Source organism: Cnephaeus nilssonii (assembly GCF_951640355.1).
Source record: "Cnephaeus nilssonii genome assembly, chromosome: 17".
In the NCBI taxonomy this organism is placed as follows: Eukaryota; Metazoa; Chordata; class Mammalia; order Chiroptera; family Vespertilionidae; genus Cnephaeus; species Cnephaeus nilssonii.
This window is the reverse complement of record NC_137088.1, coordinates 36,191,292-36,200,189: the sequence shown is the minus strand read 5'-3', so window position 1 is coordinate 36,200,189 and position 8,898 is coordinate 36,191,292.

Genomic DNA, 8,898 nt, shown 5'->3' with positions numbered 1-8,898 from the left:
GTTTGGTGTTGAGATCACAGACAAATTTGGTGATGTTCCACTGTAAGCCCCAAGGGTAGGGGCTCAGGCCTCTGGCATAGCTAAGTCCACAAAGAGAAATGAGGTCGGCAATGCTACCATTTATAAAGTAGGAGGTCTCTGCCAACATCAGAACCTTGGTTCTTTGGGTTCACTACATTCCTCTGGTTCATCTAGACTGTGCTGAACATTCTGGCTATAGTTAGTCTCTTCAATACATGCAAGAAACGGCTACAAATCAACCCTCGCCCCTCTGGGTATTGGCTGATGGATGGAGCCTATGGTAAGCCAATTCCTCAAATTTATCATTCCTCTAAAAATGGTTCCCAAATTTGGCTGCCATTGAAATTGCCAGGGGAGCTTCAAGAAATACTCACATCCAAGAGATGCTCAGGTCATTGGTCTAGGCCAGTGGTTGGGAAACTCATTAGTCAACAGAGCCAAATATCAACAGTACAACAATTGAAATTTCTTTCGAGAGCCAAATTTTTTAAACTTAAACTTCTTCTAATGCCACTTCTTCAAAATAGACTCGCCCAGGCCATGGTATTTTGTGGAAGAGCCACACTCAAGGGACCAAAGAGCCGCATGTGGCTCGCGAGCCGCAGTTTGCCGACCACAGGTCTAGGGTATGGCCTGGGCATCAGGATGTCTTTAAAATCTCCCCTAGTTAATTCCAATGTGCAGCCACAGTTATGAACCTTGACCTAGAAGCACCAGGCAGTGGGGCCACTTGATTATTTCCTTTAAAATCAACAATGCACTTTCTATTAAAGGTGCTGAGAGCCCCTTACAGTAAAGATCCCCATTTAACCCAATGTTTCCCAAACTTATTTAACAATGGAACCCTTCCATCTCCCAACAATTATTGACATCAGGGAAAATGGCATTGTGCAGAACACACTTTAGGACACGCTGGGTACAATGATACAGGGGTGCACAGGTAGAGGGAATAAATGGTCTAGAGAAGCAGAAGGTCATTCTGACCTTTGTCCATTATGAAAGGTTGTAGAATTGATCAACATATGTGCTCTCTCTATATACATATTGACCTCTGGCGTGGCCATGTGACTTGTTCTGGCCAATGAAATGTGAGAGGAAGTAACAAGTGTCTCTTGTGGGAAGAAGCTTTAAGAGCCATTGTCTGGCGCCACTGAGTTCTCTGTTTCCCTTTGACTATGAGACAGCAGCATCTCAGAAACAGGCTGCTCTGCCAGCCGGGGTCCTAGAGTGGAAGAAACATGAAACAGGACCATAGCCAATCCCTAGTGGACAAGTAACTTGAGTAAGAAATAAACCTTTGTGGTTGTAAGCCACAGAGATCTTGGGGTTTCTTGTTACCACAGCATAACATATCTTTTGCTGACTGGTGCACTCATGGAAATGATGCTGGTAACACGCTTGTTCTTCCACCAAGTGCTGAAAACTTAGGCTGAGTATTCAGATCTTTTGTATTACTTGAATTTTTGCTCTTGAGCATATATTTCATTAAAAAAAAATAACTGGTCTAAAAAATAAATAAATAACTGGTCTAAAAGTATTTCAAGTTTTACCCTCATATTGACCCTCATGGATGAAATCGTCCTTCTGCCCAGGCCGGCAGGGTCAATTGGGGGCTTTAAGCACATTCTTTGCTCAAGCAAGAAAACAAAATGCCTTTCCCAGAGGAGATGCCTAACCTTTTTAAAATATCTTTTTAGAACTTGAATGTGCAGAAGAGAATGCTTTGGGGGACATGGCTTTAAAAACTAGTGGATGTTATTTTTGGTCTCTGCCCAACACAAATAGGCTCTGGATCACCCACCTGGAGGGAAATGGCTCAGTCAAAATGTCAAGGCAATAACTTCCACAAGCCCTTTCAGTTTCCTGCTCTGGAGACAGGCAGCACAGAGTAATGTATACCCACCCTCTGGAAGGATGTCCAACAACAGCCTTTTACTGGTTCACTTAAGCTAGCTGGAGTGACCCCCTATGAAAACATCTCCCTTAATCACCTCTCATGGTGCCTGTAATTCCATAATTAAAGCTTTATTTCTCTGGCCTCCCAAAATGCTCTATTATGGAGCATAGCAAAGTGGAATCCATGAAGCTACTGACTTATGACTAGGGATGTGTGATTAGCATCAGGTTTGAGGATCTAAAGGATAGTGACAGGGGAATGGAAGTAAGCTAGAGGAGTCTCTGGGAGCTGTTTCTTCTGGAACCAGGCAAGGGTGAGGCTAAGATGGGAATAAGCCTGACACCACTGACCTGGTCAGGACTTAGCAATGAGTGTGGCCGGTATCCAGCTGGTATGTTCTAGAGCACATAAACCTGTTGTTAAAATACTGAAATAGTTCCCTTATGTTGTAACTAGCTGCAAAGCTTTAATTCAAAATGACAGCAGCTAGTTACAACATAAGGGAACAAAAGTAAAGTAAAGAAGTAAACAAAGGTAAAGGAAAAGTAAAGAAGAGGCACAGAAGGAGGTGGAGGAGGGAGAAGGCCAGAGACAAACTTCTCCAGCTTCTCTGGGTGCAGAGGAGCTGCCCTGCCCTCTGCAGGGGAACTTGCAGCATTCAGCTGTTACTGAGAGCTGGGGAAGAGTGAGTCTATTGAATGCTTAAACTCAACAGGTTTCCAGCAACACCGGAGCAACCACAGAACTCAGGGTGAAATATCTAGGTGAGAGGGGAAGTCTTCTAAAAGGCCCTAAAAAAATAAAGAGTATTCAGAATTTTAAAAAAGCACCTACACATCATTAAGATGACAGGTAGTCCACTAGAAGCCTAGGTAAAAGACTACCAAGAGAATGTCCAAATGGCCAATAAGTATATGTTAGGAGACTCAACCTTATTACTGATCAGGGAAAGGTAAATTGATGCCACAGTGAAATCCCTCTACACACCCACCAGAATCACTAAAATGCAAGACAGACAAAACAGGCGTTTTCGAGGATCACCTGAAACATTCAGATGTTGGAAGAGGATCGATGGATCTCACCAATGCAACAATGAAGGAAAGAAGCCAGACACAGATACAAATCTATTCCCATAAAGTTCCAAGGCAGACGGGTAGGACTCAGGACAGTGGTTGTGCAAGCTAAGGGTAGGAAGCGGCTGGGAAGGGCACAGCAGAGGCTGCGAGCTGGCACTAGACGCTTCTCGACCTGAGTGCTGGTTTCATGGATGCCGTCAGCGAGTAAAACCATGAAACTAACACAATTTGTGCATTTTTCTGCAACACTTGAATAAAAATTAAGGGAAAACCATTTAAGAGGATATTTCTGTGTTAATTCCATCCATTTGCACATGTGTCTGAGGGCAGAAAAAGTATAAAAAAACATAATTTCCTGAAAAATATTTACCCAACTACATTCTCACTCTTTCTGGAAGCACTGCAGGAACAATGAAGTCTGTTAACATATGCCTCTCAGAAAAGAATGTGCTTGGTGTGCAGAATCCCCGCGTGGACAGGTGAGAGGGTTCACTCTGTGAATTGTTTTAGGCTCCTATTTAACAATCATTTACCCAGCACCTGGTTGTTCCAGGAATTTTTACCTCCTATCTCATGTCACAGTCCCCACAAGCTGTGCAGGACAGATGATGACCCACACTACAGATAAGGACTCCTGGGCTGGATAGCATTCACGGGGCACACAGCCACGTGCCAGAACTGGGATGTAAGACATCTGGCTCTGAGTCCGTGTTCCTCTGTTAGGGCATTGCTGCCTGTTCACATTGGACCAAAATCCTCAAACTTGAAAGGAAATTCTAAATCAGGCACCATCTTCCATGAATTATAAATTGTTTCCTTTCTGCCCACCTATTTCTGTTTAATTCGCACAAACACACATGCAGCCACTGTCAAAGCAGTCTGCCTGCACTCCTGGGGACAGGTGTCCCAGGGACCCACAGGCTGTTGGGGTGGGTTATGGGAAAAGACAGACTGGGACCATGTCACATAGGCTAAGTTATGGTTGTGGCTTCCTCCTCTAGAACAGCCCAGACTTCCTGCCAGGGGCCTGACAGTCTTCAGAACAACTCTGTGGATGCCAAGTCCTGACTAAGTTAGAGAGCAGGGCTGTCACACCTCAAGAAAGTGGAGGAGGCTTTTCTGAGACCGCGTGATGGGGGCACAGAATGCCTGGAATCAGGTGCCAGCATCGGCCTCCAAGAGGTCTCACTACTCAAGTCCATCCACTCCTCAGTTGAAGCTCTTCCTCTTACCTCCTGCAGACACTCAGAGAAAGACCCAACCACCCTTGATGTGTTACCTTTGTCAAGATCCCATTTTCCTCCAAGCCTCAGTGTTTTCATCTGGAAAATGGAAAATCTGGACTCTATGGATTTTATAGACCCTTTCAGCTTTCATATTTGGGAGTTTCTCAGACTCATTGAAGGCAAAACACCCAGGCGCCATCCCTGGAGATTCAAGATGGGGTCCAGGTTCAGGTTTGGGCTAGGGCCTTGGAGTGTTTCAACATAATCCCTGAGCAAGTCTCTGATGCCTATTAAAGTTGACCCTCTGGGACCACAGGTCCCAACATGACTAAATTACTGTTTTTAAACACCTCGCAGAAATTTCCGTGAGTAGATCAGTGTGGAAAACACTGGGCTCTAGTGAAGACAATTTCTGCTGGTCCACGCTCTCTTAATTAGCACCCTACCTAATTTGTGCCTCAGTTCTCTGTGTACAAAGTGGAAACCATGGCTTCGTGGAGCCTCTGACAGGCAGGCAGAGACACAGTAGGTTCCTGGAGTGGTGTGGCAGGGTGTCCAATCCTGGACCCCATCAGAGAGAATTCTAGGCTGTATCTCCTGGACCAGGCAGGGTGGGAAGCAGAGAGGGAGGCAAGCCCAGCCTCACTTCATAAATCATGAGCCAGGAAATGCAGGGCAGGCACCCTTGCCTCGATATACACTACGCATTAGATGCTTCACTGGTGTCCCACAAGGGAGCTTTGTGAAGTGAGGGGCCAGGAAGAGGGGTGGGCAATTAACATAAATAAAACCTTGGGCCAGCTCTCTCCCAGGTCTTCCTGCTCCACAAGCCTCATGCAGGGACTGGAAAACACGGCTTCTTTTTTTTTTTTTTTGGAGGGTGAGCATTTGGCTCTGGGTTGGAGGGCACACAAAAGGCCCTCAAAAAGGAGACAGAAATCTATTACCCGCCTGGCCAGAAATAGTCCTGCTGGAAGCTGGACTGAGGCCAAGGGACAAGCAGCCATCCCAGGGGGCCTTGGGAAGGCCCCTCCGAGGGGAACAGGGGTGTTGCTTGTCCAGTCCCTTGAGGGCCTGCTAGTTCCAGGGAAGGGCTCCCAGGGGATGTTTTTGCCCCAGGAAATCTAGGTTTATTTTCATGCTACGCACCAGCAAGGGGTCCAATTGAGGAATCACTCAGGTGCATGTCTGGGGAGCAATGAAAGGTCAGCATTTCATGTGACCCTGGTTGAGGGCTCCCGTGTCCCTAAAAGCCTAGCCTTGTCTATTTCATCTGCCCCCAGAACAGTGGCCCTGCCTGATTAACCAAGATGACGCCCATTTAGGAAGCATTTGTGGCAGGCGCTGTGTCAATGCTGTGCATGCGTGGGAGGCAGTTTTGCCTGATGGTTAGAGCTCAGATCTAGCATTGCTTAGCTGTGTGATCTTGGCCATATAATTTTACCTCTCTGGGCAAGGGTTTCCCCAGCTAAAAAATGTGGATAATGTGGCTGCTTTGAGGATTCAATAATAGCACATATCAAGAATAGTGCCTGGCACACAATCAGTGCTAACACAGCAGCTATCAGTATTATCTCTTAGGTTGTGACAACATGGACATAACATTATGTATTGGTTAAGGTCATGCCAGTTGCTATCCTATATAATAAAAGCCTAATATGCAAATTGTTTGACTGAGAGTTGGACCAGGCGTTCAACTGCTCACGCTATAATGTGCGCTGACCACCAGGGGGCGGCGCAGAACATGGTGGGCATGGATGACTGAACGCTGGCAGCAGGCGGCAGTGGAGGCGCTACCAGGCCCCAATGAGAGCGGACCACGACAAGATGGTGGAGCAGGTGAGCCGGCAGCGCCAGGCCAAGGCAGGTACAAGCGGGGACCCAACCGCCCTGCCAATCACCCCGCAGATGGCAACCAGCGGTGTGGCAGGGGGCAAGGCTGCCGCCAGGCTCCCAGGTGCTGAAAGAGCCGGGTAGGGGGCCTCGGCTCCAATCAATCACACACAGACAGGATGGTGTAGCAGGTGAAGGGGCGGTGCCAGGCGATGGTGAGGTGCCAGGCGGAGCTGTGGGGCTGCAAGCCTGGAGGGGCGAGCTGGGGCCCCATCCCCACAGGCCACCCTGAGGGACCCCACCCATGCACAAGTTTGTGCACCAGGCCTGTAGTTACAAATAAACCCCCACAATTTAGTAGTTTAGCAAATACTTTTTGCTCACATGCCCCAAAGCTGGTGTTTCTGGTTGGCACGCAGCTGTCCTCAACATGGTGATTCAGAGACCCAGGCTTAGACTCTGGAGTTCTCCGCATCTAGGAGGAAATTGAAAGAGATGATGAAGATACATCTATCTGCTCCTCAACCGCACTGGCCCAGAAGTGACACACATCCCTTCCACGTATATTCCGCTGGTGAGAACTAGTCACTGAGTGAGCAAAGGGCTGAGAAATGCCATCCCTGGCTGGACAGCCATGATCTAACTTTGTACTCTGGAAGAGGGAGTACAAACCACATCCACCACCTGTCATTTAAGGATAAAGATACTGAATCTCAAAGATGAACTTGCACAAGGCAGAGCAACTTGTGCTGAGATCTGAACATATATCTGTCTGCCTCCTACACTTCGGGTCTTTGTATTGAGCTGTCCTGACTCTGCCTAGGGCACTGATTCTCCTCCTGTCTGAGCTAGGTCCTTCAACTCACGGGAAGGAAAGAATAAAGACCTGACTCTGAAATTGTGACTGCACCAGGCACATGATGCAAGCAGCTTCAAGGGTCCTAGCAGATGGAGATTTCTGCCACTGGGATGGATGGAGCAGAGTAGAGGAAACTCATATGATGGCAAATATTTAAGGTCCCAGACAGCCAGACCCCAGTCCTGAAGGTGGTAGTAGGAGGAGTACAAAGTTAGTAAAGGAAGTGTGGGAAGAGAGGAAGGCTGAGCCTGCTGGGCTGAACCAGTATGTGTCTTCTGGAGAGCTCACCCAATCTGGGGGCAGCAGACGAGGCTGGGAATGGTGTGTGAAATGTCTTGGTTTGGTTTTCCCAGAAGCAGACTGGAGGCAAGTGTTTAAGCAAAAATCATTTATTTGGCATGTGATCCTAGGAAATACCAGTAGGGGAGGGGGTGGCTGTTATAAATCACACTATTTCTGTAGGCAACTATAGCCTGGCTTGCAGGAGACCTCCAGGGCACAGCGCAGAACATGCTTCAGAGCTATCCCAACAGGGGTTTTACCCACCAGGTCTCCAGAGGAGGTGCTGTCAGCACACAGATGGGGTCCAGGTGGTGAATCCACAGCACCTGTTCCTTGGATATTATCCTGGGGCTCAGAACTGTGGGGCACAACTGGATGTTGGTGCCAGGGCCACTGGTGCATTTGTTGCGTTGGTCAGGATTGGCTTGGAAATTGGAGTGAGTCTATGGGTGTATGTGTGGGCAGCAAAAGGCCAGGTATGACTCCACCATGTGGGAATGGAGAGACGTAACTATATTCTCTGAGATGGGGGACTAAGGCACAGAAGGTGCCTGAGATGCACCAGCCACTGCCCCAAGGCTCACCTTCTGCAGGACGTGTCCATTCCCACTCTCCTTCCCCTCCTCTGCCCTTTCCAAGTCCACGTCCAGGCTGCCTCCTTCACATTCATCAACAGGGGAGGGGCGAAGCGGAGGAGGAAGCTGAGAGCGCACAGAAACTCACCTGCAGCACAGCAGGGCAGCCTAGCCGGTATCCATGTGAGCCGGCAACCGGGTGGCCAGGACAGCTGCCTCTGAAGGGGGCAGTGCCCCCACAGAACCAGTTCAGCCCAGGGATAAAGCTCTTGTAATCACACCTCTTAAAGTCTTTCCCCCTGCTTCAAAAGGTTCCATGGAAGACATCAGCCAGAATGAATGCTCAAATAAATGCACTGAAAGGTAATTAAGTGTAATTTCCCTGCTGGAAATGCAAAGGCAGCTGGGAGCCAGCATCTACCAGCCTACTCCTGAGGTCTCAGATTTGTGGCCAGAGTTTTTGCAGAGTTTCAGGGAGTAGGAATGGATGCTAGGCACAAGCTCTTGACTTTGTCCTATTGAAACTGCACAAGGACACCCAGAAGCTACCTCCATGCTCTGTAGACAAGAAGTGCAGACTGACACCCAGCACTGTGAGTACTGAAGATCCTTAGACAGTGCATAGGGGGCTAAGAGGGAAGAAATGCTCTGACTGTGTGTGGGGGATCAACTTAGAGAGAGCCTACATGGCAAACACTGAAAAGGGACTGAGCTTTCAACCAGACATGACTGGGATGGAATCTCTGGTTCATTACCTACAGCTTACTTAACTTTGACCAGGTGATTTCACATCTTGAGCCTCAGTTTCCTTATCTGTAAAATGGGAACTATGATAGTAGTACCTACCTTCTATGGCAGTCAGGAGGATTAAATGGGAGAAGCAATAGAAAATTCCTGACACATAGTAAGCACTCAATTATCATTCTTTAAGGAAGACTGACTGTTGTGATATAAGATTAATTTATGGTACCTACTATGTGCTGATAATGCCAAATGATCTATACATTTGCTTGTTTATTCCTCTCAAGCAGGAAGCTAGGGACAGGTAGAAGTGAAGACTGGATGAACTATATCACCCAGAAGGGAGAGTCCTGGGAGTGATCATCAGGGGACAGTGGGCATACCACAC